Genomic DNA, 21,285 nt, shown 5'->3' with positions numbered 1-21,285 from the left:
TGTATGTTCATGTTGAATGCAAGTAAGTGCTAAAGAGGAAAGCAAATATCGGATGTATAAGCTACGCTTCTTAAGAAACTGAAGTTATACTACAGCTTTACTTTACATCTGATTTCTGTAAATATTTGGATGCATTTCTTCTCTGAAAAGGGGAAGTTGATTTTGTGTTTGTTTACACCAGCCCCCCCACAGGCTACAATGGAGAATTTAGAATTTCTATTTTGTTGCCTCTCCAATGACAAATTAGCACAGAGGAACACTGCAAATTGCTAGGCTTCATTGCCAAGTCATCAACACAAATAGTACACATGAGTCTTTTCTGAAATGGCTCTAGTAGTAGGGTTGGGGAAAGATGTTGCACTAGAGTCGCGGCTGGTTTGAATCATTGCTAGGAACAGACACCATAGTATTTGGTTTCGATATATGACCGAGAAAAATGGACGAGGGGCTTTTCGCCCCATTAGCCAAGAGGAAAATTTCTTTCAGTCCCCTCAATTACTTTGGCACCTAATTCCCCCGTGAGCGGCACCTCTTCCCCAAAGCCGTTTGTCATACCTGGGTCATCGAGAAGCATCGCCCTTCACTCTGGTCTTGTGTTTCACCCACTGTCCTATGGCCAAATGCATCATGGCAAAAAAATGTAACCGTACACAGGGGTCTCAGATGGGAGCACACTGCATGCATGTGGTAAGCTCTTGAAATCTTCCTGAGAGGGTGTGTGTGTGTGTGTGTGTGTGTGTGTGTGTGTGTGTGTGTGTGTGTGTGTGTACGTATGCTCAACACAGGGACTGACTGATGCTGAACACTACACCGACTTAAGCTACCATCCCTGCCTAATGGCAGACAATTCCGACTTTTTGTCTCTCTTAAGCAGTTTGGATCATTTCCATAGAAATGAGTTTTAGATCTAGAGACGGACGCACAAATACGCACGCACGCACGCACACACAGCAAACTCATCCACCCCCACTCGTCCAGGCACAATCACTCAGAAACAATAAACACTCAACAAGGAAGTCAGAGGGAAGACGTGATGAGGAATGGATCTGAGGCTTCACTTCATGTTTACCAAAGAGCACAAACCAGAGCGAGAGAGTGAGAGAGAAAATGAGAGCGAGGGAATGAGAGAGGAAGTCGAACACAGCAAGAGGTCTCTCTGAATCTCTTTCAAAGTCCCTACTGTATATATCAAGGAGGCATATACGGACATAACAGGCATGTTGTGATTTTGGAGAATAGTATATGTTTGTAAATGGTCAGTGTGTTTAAAGATTGTGCTTTAGGAGTGCTTTTGGTGCAGACCCTGTCAGGGTTGTAACTACATTTAGACAGCAAGTAGCATAGCGTTTAAAGTGTTAGGCCAGTAACTGAAAGGTTGCTGGTTCAAATTCCCAAGGTGGACAAATCTGACGATGTGCCCTTGAGCTAGGCCCTTAACTCTAATTTGCTCTAGGGGTGCCATACTACTATTGTTAAACAACATACTGTATTTCACTATACCTATCTGGTGTAAGTGACAATCATATTATTATTATTTGTTACATTTGAGGACACCAAGGTCCGGACCTCCAGTAATTTGCTCTAATTTAAATAATAATAATAATAACTTTGCTTTACAGCGAGTGGGCTACTGTGACAGACCGTGATGTGGCACTCATTGGTGAGGCTGAGACAGTCTTCAATTCATGCAGGAGGAAGAGGAGCAGAAAGAGAGTTTAGTACAGTGGTTCCCAAACCTGAGTTCAGGGTCCCCTGAGAAAATCTGTACTAATCTTCTCAAACAAGTTAGGAACTTAAAAAGAAGACGTGTTTCAATATCAACATCTCCCCATCGCCTATCTTCCCTATAGGCCTACGTTAAAATGCAAACAATACAGTTCTACGTAATACGTTTTCATTTATCGACGGTTGTTCATCTTACTCCAATCGACCACTGAAGTTTGAGGTTGACCCATTACCCACATCTTTTTTTACCACTACATCACTGATATTAATACAGAATCGTAAATAATATTCTAATACTTCATGTGAATGTGATAATATGATCATCTGTGTGCTACATTGATGTTTGTACGGAGCTTGATTAGTAATGCAGTAGGAATACACATGTGAATGAGGCTTTTATGCAATTCTTAATGACAACTGACTGAAGAGTCACTGATGCTACGTGTCAGTGTGAATCGTTTCTCATATACCCCCCCCCCCCCCCCCCCCCTTTCAGGGGTATAACAGCAATCAAACACGCTGCTCATTGGGGCCATGACCCAACCTTTCCCCATCCCGGTCTCCGGGATGCCCTAATCTTCTCCCTAGCGGCCTGCCTCACACTAACAATCCAGAGCGGCCATTAGGAACAAATAGGAGCCTCTTCTGTGTCACTATTCACTTCCAGGGAGTAGATTTTTTTTATAACACCAGGATCGATCCCCACCTCCCTCCCGTCCCTTTCGCCCGTGTGGTTAAAGGTGGGCGGGCAAGCCAGGTTGCTGGAAAATCTTCTAAATGTCACAGGTTGACGACTAAATTGGCACGCCGGCGTGCAGGAACGGCAGGGGCTCTGGAAATGTAGCGAGGAAAATGGCATTTGGTGTCGGAACCACGAGGTACTCATCTGTGCGGACAGGCAGCGCAGCGGGCATTGTGAGCTAATGCCCGCCTGTCTGATGCAGGTGTTGGAGACGGACGCGGTCTAACCCAATATCCACAGTGCACCTCTTACCCACAGCGGCGGAGGACCTACTTAGCTCACGTTTGAGCCGGAGACTAATGTATTGTCAGGTGGGATTTAATAAAGTGAGGTGCGACACACACAAACAGTACCTAGAAAGAAACGTTAGCACAGTAAAGATAACTTTAAACATTTTGGAGTGTTAAACCTCAGCTTGAGCACTGTGGGATTTGTGACTAACTTTACGAAGAACGTATTTGTTCAACATTGGATGGAGTAAATGAATCAGAAACAGACCTGGGTTTGAATACTTACAAATATTACAAACATTTTCAAATACTTTCAGCGTTTGCTTGAGTTAGCCTGGAGGGCCAGTTTGGCTGGTTTGCAATTGTGGGACTTTTCTATTTTTGGATTGAACCATGCAAACTCAAACAGGCAATCGATCTTTGAAGTAGTTGAAGCCCAGGTCTGCTCAGAAAAAAATATATGCAACAGTAAAACCATATCACCTCTTTGAGGTTATCATAACCTCATTGGAATTCATTCAATAGACATTTAAATTGTTATTTTAGTGGGGGATTTACCCTTTGGTGCCCTTCTTGTTAATCTCCTATAGATTATAATGATCTACTGAATTTCTCTACTTGATCTTTGACCTGGAATGCATCCCAAATTGCACTCTACTCCTTATGGGCCCTGGTCAAAAGTAGTGCACTAAATAGGGAATAGGGTGCCATTTGGGACGCAACACTGACCTCAATGGTTATTCTGTAGCTTTACCAAAAAGATTTCTTCTAATCAGTGTCCTACTGCTCTTTCCCGTACACAGGAGGGGAATGGAAACACAACAGACATTTTAAAGATGCAAAGCAGCCAACATCTTTTGTTACACCAGCAATAAACTGAATTAGCATTTGTGCCACTAAGATACATGCTGTTGTGTAATTTGCTTCTCTTCCCAAATTGAATCCATTCAATGCCTGGTGGAGCAAACAAGTCAATTCTATAGAACTTTCTCTATCTATTTCACTTATCTATTCAGGTTTGAATGGGTTGCAGAACTACCAAGGGCTGGATTCAACTTGAGGTGCCATAGATCAGCGCTATAGCCTGATTTACATTTAAAGACAATGTTTCCACGTTAGCGGAGACTGCATTCGCAGTAGTCGGCTCAATCGCAAATTACCTTTAAATTTCAACGCTGATCTTTGGCGCAATAATGACTAAACAAGAACTGTAGGGCTGTGATAGGCCTTGATCGGCTTGTCACATGAGTGCTGTTCATGCACATTTCATCTACTTAAACAGTTGATGTCGGACGTTTACATACACCTTAGCCAAATACATTTAAACTCAGTTTTTTCACAATTCCTGACAGTTAATCCTAGTAAAAAAATCTCTGTCTTAGGTTGGTTAGGGTCACCACTTTATTTTAAGAATGTGAAATGTCAGAATAAGTGATTTATTTCATATTTTATTACTTTCATCACATTCCCAGTGGGTCAGAAGTTTACATACACTCAATTAGTATTTGGTAGCATTGCCTTTAAATTGTTTAACTCAGGCCAAACGTTTCGGGTAGCCTTCCACAGGCTTCCCACAATAAATTGGGTGAATTTTGGCCCATTCCTCCTGACAGAGCTGGTGTAACTATGTCAGGTTTGTAGGCCTCCATGCTCGCACACACTTTCCACATAATTTTCCATCTTCATGATGCCATCTATTTTGTAAAGTGCACCAGTCCCTATTGCAGCAAAGCACCCCCACATGATGCTGCCACCGCCGTGCTTCACGGTTGGGATGGTGTTCTTCGACTTGCAAGCCTCCCCCTTTTTCCTCCAAACATAACGATGGTCATTATGGCCAAACAGTTCTATTTTTGTTTCATCAGACCAGAGGACATTTCTCCAAAAAGTCTGGCTTTTTTTATGGCGGTTTTGGAGCAGTGTCTTCTTCCTTGCTGAGCGGCCTTTCCGGTTATGTCGATATAGGACTCGTTTTACTGTGGATATAGATACTTTTGTACCTGTTTCCTTCAGCATCTTCACAGGGTCCTTTGCTGTTGTTCTGGGATTGATTTGCACTTTTCGCACCAAACGTACGTTCATCTCTAGGAGACAGAAAGGCGTCTCCTTCCTGAGAAGGTATGACGGCTGCATGGGCCCATGGTGTTTATACTTGCGTACTATTGTTTGTACAGGTGAACGTGGTACCTTCAGGTGTTTGGAAATTGCTCCCAAGGATGAACCAGACTTGTAGAGGTCTACAATTGTTTTTCTTAGGTCTTGGCTGTCTAGGCCTTGAAATACATCCACAGGTAAACCTCCAATTGATTCAAATGATGTCAATTAGCCTATCAGAATGTTCTAAAGCCATGACATCATTATCTGGAATTTTCCAGGCTGTTTAAATGCACAGTCAACTTACTGTATGGAAACTTCTGACTTCAACTGTAGTTGATGGAAATTCTAGAATTGTGCCACTCATTGTAAACGAGTGATTTCTGCTGTGATAATGTATTTCTATTCATAGCTTACCGATTTGACATGGTGGATGAACAGTTCTGAAGTTATTCAATTGATTTGATAACATTCAAAGTCAACAACTCAATTTTCTTATCGCTCGTAAATACATGATAATTAATCTGTTATTTTCATATTACCATGGTGATGTATTACTGTGTGTGGGGGGAGGGGGGGGATGACTAATTGTACTGTTTCATAGTTTATTTAATCTCTTCCCTCTCATCCCTGCGTCATCAATCACAGTCTTTGTTTGTAATACTTTCAATATCGACTTGATCTGAAAGTAGGCTCTATAATCCCAACTGTAAAGCGTATGCTTACATACATATACTGTAACAACTAGAAAGAAAGCAAATCCACCTATGCTATTCCTCATTCTTCTTTATCCTATTTCACACCATCAGATATGTGCTTCAAGGTCCTAAGAACTTGAGGGCACACTTGTGGTATTCACGATGCTGTGAACTCACCTGCAATCTCTGCAATGGTTGTATAGGAACTTAACAACAGACTTAGAGCACTTCATGATCCTGTAAACTTTGGGTATTTATCTGAAACATAAAAAGGAATCAGATTAAATGTGTTGGAGCTAATAAAACGGTCTGACATCACAGACTCATTATAAGGGGTGGATATAGGGTTTGAACGTGTGACGTGAACATAGAGATGGATAGCGGCACACTTAGGAGGCACTCTCTCTCTCTTCCATCTCTATGGAAGTGAATCACTTGAAGTTTGACCTTCTTTTTTTTTAATGCAAATGCTGATTTTTTTTTTTTAAATGAGCCATTGCATGATTTAGCCATGGCTTTGACCAGTAGCATGTCAGAATCTCAAAGATATCTAACTTTGTGAGTCTAGGTGGGTGCTACACATTGATGGTACGTGAAGTTTCTCCCATACCATTTGGAAAAGCACTATATAAAGACAGAGACGAGTACCCACCAGTGAAATGATAGTTAATGGATTGCAGAGGGTGACGATCACAGAGATCCTGTAATTCATAAAAATGTCATCTCTATGGTGAAGATACTCTCCAAACATGGACTAGTAAGGTAAACTGGATCACAGTGTGTTTGTCTTGTTTTCAAGAGGAGCTGTGGTTATGCAGAATTGCATTTGCTACCCCATTACTGTCATAAGGTCATTTTAAAATGATGTGCGCCACCTGTGATTGGTATGTTTTTCTATCTGAGAGGAGAGGTCGCTGGGCAGATTATGCTACAGGCATCAGAGAGAGAGTGTATGGAAATATGATTTTTTGTCTTGTATGAACTGGGGGGGGGGGGGGGGGGGGGGGTGCGGGTCATCCTGTTCCTCGTCTTGTCTGTGGGGTTGCTCTTTTCCTTGATGTGTTTGTTTTGTTTTGTAGCTGTTTCTGAGCTGACCTGTTCTGGCTTTCTGTGTGGCAATCTTTCATTGTCCCTCTTATCCCAGGATGTGTGGGGGAGTGGACATGTCCTTGGTATGATTAGTCTTTCTCTAGGCCTACTATCTGTGGTGATGGGCATAAATACCGGACTCATTCGAAGGGCATGTGAAACACCCCACCCATTCCCGGTCTGTATAACAATAACAAAGAGCGAGACAAATTGGTTTTCCCTTGAATGCATGCTCGTAATGAAGCTTTTGTATATTGAGATTGGACTGCCTTCTGAGTGTTTTTTCCACAACATTTCTTGGTGCCGTGACCAGGATCGCTAAAGCAGGACCCGAACCTAAATCGCCGGCTGGGAACCAGACAAGGTCTCCTGGTCAAAACTAAGAGGTAAGGGACCTTTTTTTTCTAAATCCTTATATGACACAACAACCATAGATGATCCCATTCACTGTGAGTCTACATGTAATCAAATATATGTTGACAACCATGCACGGTACAGAATGTTCAGGTGTTGAGTCAAAGATGGTTGTTTCCTGTGACTGTTTCCTTAGATATCATAGCATCACCTTGCTTTGGTATTTAGCTTCCCATGCGCTACTTACTTGATGACTAATCTGGATAAATAAAGGTTGAATATATTGAATAAATAAATTGCTCTCTTCAGAAATGTGAATGGATGGGAGAGTAAGGCAACGACATTTGAAAGAGCCATGCATATGCTTTAGGGTTGATAGACATTTGAACAGAATACATGCTAGCCTAAACCGTTAGTTCATCCTTCTAAATTACATGCCTACCGCTTTTCTCGTTGATCTGGAACATAATCATGCACATTTGTATGTTTTTAGCAAGTATGTGACTAGTGTGTGGCAAGCGGAGACATGAGCATTCAACCAATTGCCTCCTCGTCTCACCCCTCTCTCTCTCTCTACATGTAAGTGATGTTAACCATATTGACTTTGTAGATACAGTAGACAAGCTATTGGAGCCTCTGTGCGTTCCACCTCCCTCAGGCACGATTCCATGTGTGTCTACCTAGACCCGGAACCACCCTCGCACACAAAGGTGTAGCTCATTTCAATACTAATGCCACATTATGGGCATTTGAAAGCGTGAGCTACATTTATTATGAGTCGGCTTACCTCAGAAGCAAGTGGTTAATCCGTTGGGTCCCCATAGAGTCGAGGCACAGAGAGAGGTCACAGAGATAGTGTTTAAATAGACTCGCCTTTGCACCATTATTAAAAATAATGTCCACAGGGGCTGTAGGATTGTACGGTTCTCTGTTTTATTATTTTTTTTATTCCTTTTTAGCAGCATGTGTAGCAAGGGAGACTGACAAGAATAATGTGGCCTTTTATGGTAGAACTATGCTACCTTTTCAGATGAGGCAAGGTATTCTAATGAATTGAAATGTGTTATTTTCAGCAGGAGATTCTCTTTTGCATATAAGTTAAATGGCTTGGCCTTAAGCACAGTTGGTAGTTCACTTTACCATTTGGCTGTGCAATGAATATAGAATGAATGCAGCATAAAGACACACGTACACACACACACACACAGACAGTTTATTACAAGCTAGATAACACACCATGTTGTCACCACTCTACCAACTATGACAATTGGTCCCCGAATGGCTCCGTGAAATAAGACAATGAGCCCCAGCTAGATACTGACGACATGGCTTAGACTGAATCAAAACAATTATAAGGCGTCTCATGTGATTTCCGCTGGTTGACGTTATTGTTTTGAAATGCCATGTAGTCTAGTCTACACCATCCTGACACCGCAGCTAAAGTAAGGATGCGGTGCAGAGATGTCATGTAGCTGAACGACTGTAGTTGATAGAAAGCTAGGGACAACTAGTTAACCTTCAACTCAAATCCGTCAGTGTCATAAAATACAATGACTAACCACATACGACACAAACATATCCACTGTCATTACATGCCTATGGTGTCATATCAGTTCAGTCACAACCCAAGATGCTACCCGTCAATAGATAAAATGATTGTTGTATGACAGAAAACTAGGGACAACTAGTTAAAGTTCATCTTAAATATGTCAGTGTCAAAAAGCACAATGACACCATATAAGACAACACCACTATCATTCTCTCTCTATTTGGTGTCAGTTGAGTAATAATGCAAGACGCTACCTTTCATAGTATGTTTATGTCATTTCTACATTGCCAGAAGTCTGAGCTTTACACCACTCCAGCCAATGGTTGGCATTGTACATGGTGATTTAGGCTTGTGTGCGGCTGCTCGGCCATGGAAACCCATTTCATGAAGCTCCCCACGAACAGTTCTTGTGCAGATGTTGCTTCCAGGGGCAGTTTGGAACTCGGTAGTGAGTGTTGCAACTGTGCTGATGCTACATGCTTCAGCATTTGGCGGTCCCGTTTTTGTGAGCTTTCGTGGCCTACCACTTTGCGGCTGAGCCGCTGTTGCTCCTAGACGTTTCCACTTCACAATAACAGCACTTACAGTTGACCCGGGGCAGCACTCGCAGGGCAAAAACTTGTTGGAAAGGTAGCATCCTAAGACAGTGCCACATTGAAAGTCACTGAGCTCTTCAGTGTGGGCCATTCTACTGCCAATGTTTGTCTATGGAGATTGCATTGCTGTGCACTCAATTTTATATACCCATCAGCAACGGGTGTGGCTGAAATAGCCGAATCCACTATTTTGAAGGTGTGTCTACATACTTTTGGCCATGTAATGTATAATCCATCCATGAGTCATATGTTTCAAAATGATGGGGTACAGTATATAATTGAAATGACGGCAAAACATCACATGACTGTGGCTTTAAATCTAAATCCGTTTCAACTCACGAGCCATAGACCCTGGCAGATAAACACCCCCTTATACCCTTTAGAGAGGATCGGGATGTAACCAGAGAAATGTGATGAGGACACAGCACACACAGGGTGATACTGCATACAAAGCAGGCATGGCACTCAAGGAGGACATACATTCTCTATGACGCTATGATCTAGGTAAGCATGGCTCATGACAGAGCTTCCCCATGCATCAAAGGGATTTGTGGAAACCAGAACATAGAAAAAGGAGTTAACATAGACTGTATGGCAATTCCACTAAGCATCAACATCAACAATGCAGCTACTGTAGTATGCCTATTGATGGTACCTTAATGATACTCATAGTGTGCGGTAAGAGAGTGTGTGAAGCAAGACTGACACCTAGAGGCGTTGGGGGATATTTATCATAAAGAACAACAATCTCTTCCTGTGTAGAAGATGGACAGATATGTAAAAATACCATTGCACAAAGCATCTCAGAGTAGGAGTGCTGATCTAGGATCAGTTTTTCCCTCTTATTCATTACGATTAAGGCAAAACTGACCCTAGATCAGCACTCCCACTCTCCGACACTTTATGAATACGGGACAAAATCAAAAACGTTTCCTGGTGTCTGGGGCACATATTCATAGAGTAGGAGCGCTGATCTCGGATCAGGTCTTCCCTCTTATTCATTATGATTTAAAAGGAAAAACGTATCCGAGATCAGCACTCGTACTCTGAGAGGCTTCATGAAATTGGCATAATCTACGATATTACCTATTGCCCAGGCATGTTATGTTCTGTTGATCACACATGGATGCATCCCAATACGTAGCTTGTTGTCATGGGCTGTTTGTCACAAGTCATGGTCATCATGTTATGGTTAGAGTATCTGTGTAGGGGTCAGCTATTGTGAGCAAATGCTTTGACAGAGCTTGAGTCATCTTGATCCAGTATCACTTAAACCATCAGACACCGTGGAGCCCAGATGCCAAGTCAGGCATCGATCAAAGGGGTTGCCAAGACAAACAAACACATCAACAGAGAAAAGTGCATACTGTGACTGCTTATCTATCAATTGAAACTTGTGCATACACCTGCTCATCGAACATTTCATTCCAAAATTGTGGGCATTAATATGGAGTTGGTCCCCCCTGCGAAAACAGCCTCCACTCTTTTGGTAAAAGGGGTTCCACTAGATTTTGAAACATTGCTTTAGGGACTTGCTTCCATTCAGCCACAAGAGCATTAGTGAGGTAGGGCACTGATGTTGGGCAATTAGGCCTGGCTCACAGTCGACGTTCCAATTCATCCAAAAGGTGTTCGATGGGGTTGAGGTCAGGGCTCTGTGCAGGCCAATCAAGTTATTCCACACTGATCTCGACAAACCATTTCTGTATGGACCTCACTTTGTGCACGGGGGCATTGTCATGCTGAAACAGGAAAGGGCCTTCCCCAAACTTGTTGGAAGCACAGAATCGTCTAGAATGTCATTGTATGCTGTAACGTTAAGGTTTCCCTTCACTGGAACTAAGGGGCCTAGCCCGAGCCATGAAAAACAGCCCCAGACCATTGTTCCTCCTCCACCAAACTTTAAAGTTGTCTCTATGCATTTGGGGAGGTAGTTATCCTGGCATCTGCCAAACCCATATTCGTCTGTTGGACTGTCATATGGTGACGTGTGATTTGTCACTCCATTTGAGTCCAATGGTGGCGAGCTTTACATCACTTCAGCCGACGCTTGGCATTGCGCATAGTAATCTTTGGCTTGTGTGCGGCTGCTCAGCCATGGAAACCCATTTAATGAATCTCCTGATGAACAGTTATTGTGCTGACATTGCTTCCAAAGGCAGTTCGGAACTCAGCCGTGTTGCAACCTGAGGACAGACGATTTTTACGCGCAATGCGCTTCAGCACTCGGCGGTCCCGTTCTGTGAACTTGTGTGGCCTACCACTTGATGGCTGAGCCGTTGTTCCTCCTAGATGTTTCCACTTCACAATAACAGCACTTACAGTTGCCCAGGGCAGGTCTAGCAGGGCAGAAATTTGACAAACTGACTTGTTGGAGAGGTGGCATCTTGAAAGTCACTGAGATCTTCAGTAAGGCCATTATATTGCCAATTTTTGTCTATGGAGGTTGCATGGCTGTATGCTCGAAATAGCCGAGTCCACTCATTTGAAGGGGTGTCCACATACACTATATACAGTGGGGCAAAAAAAGTATTTAGTCAGCCACCAATTGTGCATGTTCTCCCACTTAAAAAGATGAGAGGCCTGTAATTTTCATCATAGGTACACTTCAACTATGACAGACAAAATGATATATATATATATATATATATATATATATATATATATATATATATATATATATATATATATATATTTTTTTTTATTAATTTATTTGCAAATTATGGTGGAAAATAAGTATTTGGTCAATAACAAAAGTTTATCTCAATACTTTGTTATATACCCTTTGTTGGCAATGACAGAGGTCAAACGTTTTCTGTAAGTCTTCATAAGGTTTTCATACACTGTTGCTGGTATTTTGGCCCATTCCTCTATGCAGATCTCCTCTAGAGCAGTGATGTTTTGGGGCTGTTGCTGGGTAACACGGACTTTCAACTCCCTCCAAAGATTTTCTATGGGGTTGAGATCTGGAGACTGGCCAGGCCACTCCAGGAACTTGAAATGCTTCTTACGAAGCCACTCCTTCATTGCCCGGGCGGTGTGTTTGGGATCATTGTCATGCTGAAAGACCCAGCCACGTTTCATCTTCAATGCCCTTGCTGATGGAAGGAGGTTTTCACTCAAAATCTCACGATACATGGCCCCATTCATTCTTTCCTTTACACGGATCAGTCGTCCTGGTCCCTTTGCAGAAAAACAGCCCCAAAGCATGATGTTTCCACCCCCATGCTTCACAGTAGGTATGGTGTTCTTTGTATGCAACTCAGCATTCTTTGTCCTCCAAACACGACGAGTTGAGTTTTTACCAAAAAGTTATATTTTGGTTTCATCTGACCATATAACATTCTCCCAATCTTCTTCTGGATCATCCAAATGCTCTCCAACAAACTTCAGACGGGCCTGGACATGTACTGGCTTAAGCAGGGGGACACGTCTGGCACTGAAGGATTTGAGTCCCTGGCGGTGTAGTGTGTTACTGATGGTAGGCTTTGTTACTTTGGTCCCAGCTCTCTCCCAGGTCATTCACTAGGTCCCCCCGTGTGGTTCTGGGATTTTTGCTCACCGTTCCTGTGATCATTTTGACCCCAAGGGGTGAGATCTTGCGTGGAGCCCCAGATCGAGGGAGATTATCAGTGGTCTTGTATGTCTTCCATTTCCTAATAATTGCTCCCACAGTTGATTTCTTCAAACCAAGCTGCTTACCTATTGCAGATTCAGTCTTCCCAGCCTGGTGCAGGTCTACAATTTTGTTTCTGGTGTCCTTTGACTGCACTTTGGTCTTGGCCATAGTGGAGTTTGGAGTGTGACTGTTTGAGGTTGTGGACAGGTGTCTTTTATACTGATAACAAGTTCAAACAGGTGCCATTAATACAGGTAACGAGTGGAGGACAGAGGAGCCTCTTAAAGAAGAAGTTGCAGGTCTGTGAGAGCCAGAAATCTTTCTTGTTTGTAGGAGACCAAATACTTATTTTCCACCATAATTTGCAAATAAATTAATTACAAATCCTACAATGTGATTTTCTGGATTTTTTTTCTAATTTTGTCTGTCATCGTTGAAGTGTACCTATGATGACAGTTACAGGCCTCTCATCTTTTTAAGTGGGAGAACTTGCACAATTGGTGGCTGACTAAATACTTTTTTGCCCCACTATATACAAAAGTATGTTGCTTTGCCCAAATAATAGTCATCAATCATCACTATGTAAGGCATTAGAGTATTGCTATGAACTATTGAGCAATCAGTTGTGATGGGTGGGACCTTTTTGTTGGTACAAGAACCATCATCGAACTCGTACATAAAATACTATTGGCACATGTGCGATACCAACCAACTCATCAAACAATTCAGTGGCCTTGTGGTTAGTGTCTGCCCTAAGATTGGGAGATTAGGGTTTTGATCCCCAGTCAAGTTATGAAATGCCTCTCTGCTTTGCACTCAGCACTGTGTCCTGTCCATAGGCAGGTTGGCATTTATTGGTCACTAGCTGGCACAGCCACAGTCATAAAATCAGATTTTAAACCCAACCTCACCCACACTGCTAACCCTAATGCTTAACCTTAAATTAAGATCAAAAAAGCCCATTCTTGTTTTTATAGATTTTTATGAGATAGCCAATTTTCACTTGGCAGCTGGCCCATCTAGTAGAAACCGCTCAGTTCTGCCTCCAGGGCAAGACTCATGACAAATGTCAACCTGCGTCCATAGGGTGTATATGTACTTGTAGACCAAGATGCCTCCCACTATAGAAACAGGCTCCGACAAGGCTTACTTTACTTACATGTGGCATAAGGATCAACGAGGCAGACAAGAGCCAGCTGGCCTTTAAATTGTCATCATGTATTATCCCATCTTCTTTACAATCATGACTGTTCTGGACAATATGCAATGAAACTACTGAGATAGATGTGGAATTAGATGCATCATCCAAATGTTTCTCATATTTGTATTTGGCTGGACAAAAACACACTCTTTATGATATGACCTAATCTCAGTTACATATACCCGGTCTTATCAGATCGGCCACACATTAGGATTTATGCACATACTCCAAAGGTTTGCATACAATAAGCACTAACTAACAACTCAAGTAGGACTTTGAAATCCTCGCAAAGTCGACATTTCCTGCCCTATAGGTACAGAGAGAAATAGAGAGCCATCCCAAACACAACCTATAGTACCTGTTTTGAATACTGAACGAGTTGAATCCCAGCCAAAACGATATAACTTCATACTAATGACAGTTTACCCAAATACTGTAGTACCACAAGTCATTTTAATCACTAAACTTAACTTGAATGACAAAGCTTGAGTGATTTTCTGTAGTCAGATGAGGTTGCCAACGACACTCCTATGCACCTGCCAGACACTCCTATGCACCTCCCAGACACTCCTATGCTCCTCCCAGACACTCCTATGCTCCTCCCAGACACTCCTATGCACCTCCCAGACACTCCTATGCACCTCCCAGACACACTTATGCACCTCCCAGACACTTATGCACCTCCCAGACACTTATGCACCTCCCAGACACTCCTATGCACCTCCCAGACACTCCTATGCACCTCCCAGACACACTATCCAAAATGGATGAGGACAGAAGGTTCTGTGTGCGTGCATCCTGGTGAAAGGAGAGGATAGGTGAATCGAGCATTTTCCTAGAGGGGCTTGTGTATTCCTCTGTGGATCAGCAGCCGCCGGTCCCTGCATAAAGACAACAAAGAAAAACACAGTTGGTCAGGACAGAGGAGCAACTCTGAAAATGTCAGGTGGAGACCTGCACCACCTATTGAAATGTACCTTTTGGTAGGTGAATCATATGACAAATGAGGTTCTAAGGTGGTGAGTTTTAAAAAAAACATGTCTTCGTTTTAATAAAACACAACAATAACTGCACCATTTCATTTTAGTAGGAGAGAATGGAGAATTGTTGTATTTACACTTGAGCTGTGATATTGCTGTCACCTTTTGACCATCAGTAGTAATGTTGTCAGTCCTATTAACACTGTCATTGTTCCAACCACAGCCAAGAACGGGGAAGGTGGTAGCCACTCATCTGGATGGATAATCTGCATTTTCTCTTCTGAGCAGAAGGGATATACAGTGCAGTTGGGAAGTATTCAGACTCCTTGATTTTTTTCCCTTACAGCCTTATTCTAAAATGGATTAAACTGTTGTTTTTCCTCATCATTCTACACACAATACCCCATAATGACAAAGCAAACAGTTTAAAAAAAAATGTTTTGCTAATTTATTTAAAAAACAAAAGAGATACCTTATTTACATAAGTATTCAGACCCTTTACTCAGTACTTTGGCAGCGATAACAGCCTTGAGTCTTCTTGGGTATGACGCTACAAGCTTGGCACACCGGTATTTGAAGAGCTTCTCCCATTCTTCTCTGCAGATCCTCTCAAGCTCTGTCAGCTTGGATGGGGAGTGTCACTGCACAGCTATTTTCAGGCCTCTCCAGAGATGTTCTGGATGGGCCACTCAAGGACATTCAGAGACTTGTCTCAAAGCCACTCCTGCACTGTCTTGGCTGTGTGCTTAGGGTCTTTGTCCTGTTGGAAGGTGAACTTTTTACCCAGTCTTTTTACCCAGAGCTCTGGAGCAGGTTTTCATCAAGAAGCTCTCTGTACTTTGCTATGTTCATCTTTCCCTCGATCCTGACGAGTCTCCCAGTCCCTGCCACTGAAAAACATCCCCACAGCTAACTGCTGCTACCACAATGCTTCACGTAGAGATGGTGCCAGGTTTCCCCCAGACGTGACACTTGGCATTCAATCTTGGTTTCATCAGACCAGAGAATCTTGTTTCTCATGGTCTGAGTCCTTTAGGTGCCTTTTGGCAAACTCCAAGCGGGGTGTCATGTGCCTTTTACTGAGGAGTGGCTTCCGTTTGGCCACTCTACCATAAAGGCCTGATTGGTGAAGTGCTGCAGAGATGGTTGTCCTTCTGGAACGTTCTCCCTTCTCCATAGAGGAACTCTGGAGCTCATTCAGAGTGACCATTGGGTTTTTGGTCACCTCCCTGACCAAGGCTCTTCTCCCCCTTACGCTAAACACTGCTCCATATGTCACAATTTGTGCAGCGCAAGTGCAACAAAGACAACCTAGAAGGTGACCACAGTCATGCAGCGTGTTTGAGGTGATCAATTTGAGCAAGGCAAGGTGTACAATTGCTCATCTTAAATCACGTAATGAGTAGTTATTTGGGGTGCAAGATCATTTGTAGATCACTTATTCTACGCAGTCCGACTGTAACAAAGACTACCTGGAACATGTCCACAGCCTTATTTCCACTGGCAAGTAACAGTAATGTTGAGAAGCAGTCAGGGGTTCTTTACCTCACCCTAATCTGTGCAGTGCGGCTGCAATAAAGATGACCTGGAACGTGACCAATCATGTTTACACTGGGCTTCCCTGTCAGGCAGGTAACAGAGATGTTTAGCAGTCGTGGGTACTCTACCACACACTTCACCACTGTGCTCTCGGTGCGAGTGCTGCTCAGATGGTAGAGACCCCTTTGGTTGTCCTGGTGACTCGGGTGTTGGGGGGAGGGGTGTCCAGTGGATCCTCCCTTCAGGATACCCCTCCCTGGCCTCACAGTGGTATGTTCCATGAGCAGAGCTTCCTTCACTGATGGGACACTAGATGTGTGCTGTAGTTTGCTGGTGTGGGCACGGGGGGGGGGGGGGTTCCAGGTCATTTACCACTTGTGTTTTGAGTTGTAGATTGGTGGACACAAGTAAAATCTCTGCAAATATGGTACATTTCCTCAAATTTTATAATCATACTGTAGATCCCTCTTTTCATGCAGTGATGAGATGAGGGAATGATTGAACATTCAAATGAACAACGACAAATGAAACGAAGCAGAATCTCATTTTAACTAGAGATATTACTCATTATTATTCAGCCAAAATCTCTCATGTATGACATTAAAGAAGCAATTGAAAACTACTCAGACAGAAGGGAACGGCACCGGCATCACTCACCAGCGATGGTAAGAATAACATTAGCGTATATGAGTGGAGTGGTGAAAGTCTTGTAGTAATGTGTGTAAGTTCCTTCGTCTGTGACAGAGGCGATGAGCAGGGAGCAGTTCCAAACCTCTATGTTTGAAACTGCAGTATCGAAGAGCCCTCACTGCTGCTCGATCATCCTATTTTTCCAACTTAATTGAGGAATATAAGAACAATCCGAAATGTCTTTTTGATACTGTCGCAAAGCTAAATAAAAAGCAGCATTCCCCAAGAGAGGATGGCTTTCACTTCAGCAGTAATAAATTCATGAACTTCTTTGAGGAAAAGATCATGATCGTTGGAAAGCAAATTACGGACTCCTCTTTAAATCTGCGTATTCCTCCAAAGCTCAGTTGTCCTGAGTCTGCACAACTCTGCCAGGACCTAGGATCAAGGGAGACACTCAAGTGTTTTGGTACTATATCTCTTGACACAATGATGAAAATAATCATGGCCTCTAAACCTTCAAGCTGCATACTGGCCCCTATTCCAACTAAACTACTGAAAGAGCTGCTTCCTGTGCTTGGCCCTCCTATGTTGAACATAATAAATGGCTCTCTATCCACCGGATGTGTACCAAACTCACTAAAAGTGGCAGTAATAAAGCCTCTCTTGAAAAAGCCAAACCTTGACCCAGAAAATATAAAAAACTATCGGCCTATATCGAATCTTCCATTCCTCTCTAAAATTTTAGAAAAATCTGTTGCACAGCAACTCACTGCCTTCCTGAAGACAAACAATGTATACGAAATGCTTCAATCTGGTTTTAGGCCCCATCTTAGCACTGAGACTGCACTTGTGAAGGTGGTAAATTACCTTTTAATGGTGTCAGACCGGGGCTCTGCATCTGTCCTCGTGCTCCTAGACCTTAGTGCTGCTTTTGATACCATCGCTCACCACATTCTTTTGGAGAGATTGGAAACCCAAATTGGTCTACACGGACAAGTTCTGGCCTGGTTTAGATCTTATCTGTCGGAAAGATATCAATTAGTCTCTGTGAATGGTTTGTCCTCTGACAAATCAACTGTAAATTTCGGTGTTCCTCAAGGTTCCGTTTTAGGACCACTATTGTTTTCACTATTTTACCTCTTGGGAATGTCATTCGAAAACATTATGTTAGCTTTCACTGCTATGCGAATGACACACAGCTGTACATTTCAATGAAACATGGTGAAGCCCCAAAATTGCCCTCCCTAGAAGCCTGTGTTTCAAACATAAGGAGGTGGATGTAGAAGTGGGTGCAAACTTTCTACTTTTAGACAAAACAGAGATGCTTGTTCTAGGTCCCAAGAAACAAACAGATCTTATGTTGAATCTGACAATTAATCTTGATGGTTGTACAGTCGTCTCAAATAAAACTGTGAAGGACCTCGGCGTTACTCTGGACCCTGATCTCTCTTTTGACGAACATATCAAGACTGTTTCGAGGACAGCTTTTTTCCATCTACGTAACATTGCAAAAATCTGAAACTTTCTGTCCAAAAATGATGCTTTTGTTTTTGTTACTTCTAGGTTAGACTACTGCAATGCTCTACTTTCCCAGCTACCCGGATAAAGCACTAAATAAACTTCAGTTAGTGCTAAATACGGCTGCTAGAATTCTGACTAGAACCAAAGAAATTGATCATATAACTCCAGTGCTAGCCTCCCTACACTGGCTTCCTGTCAAGGCAAGGGCTAACCTACAAAGCATTACATGGGCTTGCTCCTACCTATCTTTCCGATTTGGTCCTGCCGTACATACCTACACGTACGCTACGGTCACAAGACGCAGGCCTCCTAATTGTCCCTAGAATTTCGAAGCAAACAGCTGGAGGCAGGGCTTTTTCCTATAGAGCTCCATTTTTATGGAATGGTCTGCCTACCCATATCAACCTTTTTAAGTCTTTATTGAAGACTCATATCTTCAGTAGGTCATATGATTGACCCAGGAGTGTGAAGGTGAACGGAAAGGCTCTGGAGCAACGAACCGCCCTTGCTGTCTCTGCCTGGCCGTTCCCCTCTCTCCACTGGGATTCTCTGCCTCTAACCCTATTACAGGGGCTGAGTCACTGGCTTACTGGTGCTCTTCCATGCCATCCCTAGGAGGGGTGCGTCACTTGAGTGGGTTGAGTCGCTGACGTGGTCTTCCTGTCTGGTGTTGGCGCCCCCCCTTGGGTTGTGCCGTGGCGGAAATCTTTGTAGGCTATACTCAACCTTGTCTCAGGGTAGTAAGTTGGTGGTTGACGATATCCCTCTAGTGGTGTGGGGGCTGTGCTTTAGCAAAGTGGGTGGGGTTATATCCTGCCTGTTTGGCCCTGTATCATCGGATGGGGCCACAGTGTCTCCTGACCCCTCCTGTCTCAGCCTCCAGTATTTATGCTGCAGTAGTTTATGTGTGGGGGGCTAAGGTCAGTCTGTTATATCTGGAGTATTTCTCCTGTCTTATCTGGTGTCCTGTGTGAATTTAAGTATGCTCTCTCTAATTCTTTCTCTCTTTCTTTTTTTTCTCTCTCTCGGAGGACCTGAGCCCTAGGACCATGCCTCAGGACTACCTGGCATGATGACTCCTTGCTGTCTCCAGTCCACCTGGCCGTGCTGCTGCTCCAGTTTCAACCTTTCTGCCTGCGGTTATGGAACCCTGACATGTTCACTGGACATGCTACCTGTCCCAGGCCTGCTGTTTTCAACTCTCTAGAGACAGCAGGAGCGGTAGAGATATGAAAAGCGAGGTGCTGACTTGTTGCACCCTCGACAACTACTGTCATTATTATTATTTGACCATGCTGGACATTTATGAACATTTGAACATCTTGGCCATGTTCTGTTGTAATCTCCACATCTCCAGAAGAGGACTGGCCACCCCTCATAGCCTGGTTCCTCTCTAGGTTTCTTCCTCAGTTTTGGCCTTTCTAGGGAGTTTTTCCTAGCCACCGTGCTTCTACACCTGCATTGCTTGCTGTTTGGGTTTTTAGGCTGGGTTTCTGTACAACACTTTGATATATCAGCTATATATAAATAAAGAAATTGGAAAAAAACATCTGTCTCATATCTTTGACAGTTTTAGACAGAAGATAAATGCTACGTCACAAGGTCCTCAGATTAGGGCTGGCAATTGCCGGGAACCTCATGATACAATATTATCACAATACTGAGGTGTCAATACCATATGTATTAAGATTCTATATGTATACTACATGACCAAAAGTATGTGGACACCTGCTTGTCGAACATCTCATTCCAAAATCATGTGCATTAAAATGGATTTGGTCCCCCATGCGATAACAGCCTCCACTCTTCTGGCAAAAGGTTTGGGAACATTGCTTTAGGGATTTACTTCCATTCAGACACAAGCATTAGTGAGGTAGGGCACTGATGTTGGATGATTAGGCGTGGCTCACTGTTGGCATTCTAATTCATCCCAAAGGTGTTCGATGGGGTTGAGGTCAGGGCTCTGTGCAGGCCAGTCAAGTTCTTCCACACCGATCTCAACAAACCATTTCTGTATGGACCTCGCTTTGTGCACGGGGGCATTGTCATACTGAAACAGGAAAGGGCCTTCTACAAACTGTAAGCACAGAATTGTCTAGAATGTCATTGTATGCTCTAGCGTTAAGATTTCCCTTCAGTAGAACTAAGGGGCCTAGCCCGAACTATGAAACACAGCCCCAGACTATTATTCCTCCTCCACCAAACTTTACAGTTGTTACTATGCATTCTGGCAGGTAGCGTTTTCCTGGCATCCGCCAAACCCAGATTTGTCCTGCCATATGGTGAAGCGTGATTCACCACTCCAGAGAACGTGTTTCCACTGTTCCAGAGTCCAATGGCGTCATGAAGCTACCGACAAACAGTTATTGTGGTGATGTTGCTTCCAGAGGCAGTTTCTAACTCGGTAATGAGTGTTGCAACTGAGGCACTTGGCGGTCCCGTTCTGTGAGCTAGTGTCACCTACCACTTCACGGCTGAGCTGTTGTTGCTCCTAGACGTTTTCACTTTACAATAACAGCACTTACAGTTGACCGGGGCAGCTCTAGCAGGGCAGAAATTTGACAAACTGACTTGTTGGAAAGGTGGCATCCTATGACTGTGCCACATTGAATGTCACTGAGTTCTTCAGTAAGACAACTCTACTGCCAATGTTTGTCTATGGAGATTGCATTTTATACATCTGTCAGCAACGGGTTTGGCTGAAATAGCTGAATC

The sequence above is a fragment of the Oncorhynchus mykiss genome, chromosome 7, assembly GCF_057628025.1.
Source record: "Oncorhynchus mykiss isolate SJ-2025 chromosome 7, ASM5762802v1, whole genome shotgun sequence".
NCBI classification, from domain to species: Eukaryota; Metazoa; Chordata; class Actinopteri; order Salmoniformes; family Salmonidae; genus Oncorhynchus; species Oncorhynchus mykiss.
This window is presented reverse-complemented; position numbering follows the sequence as displayed.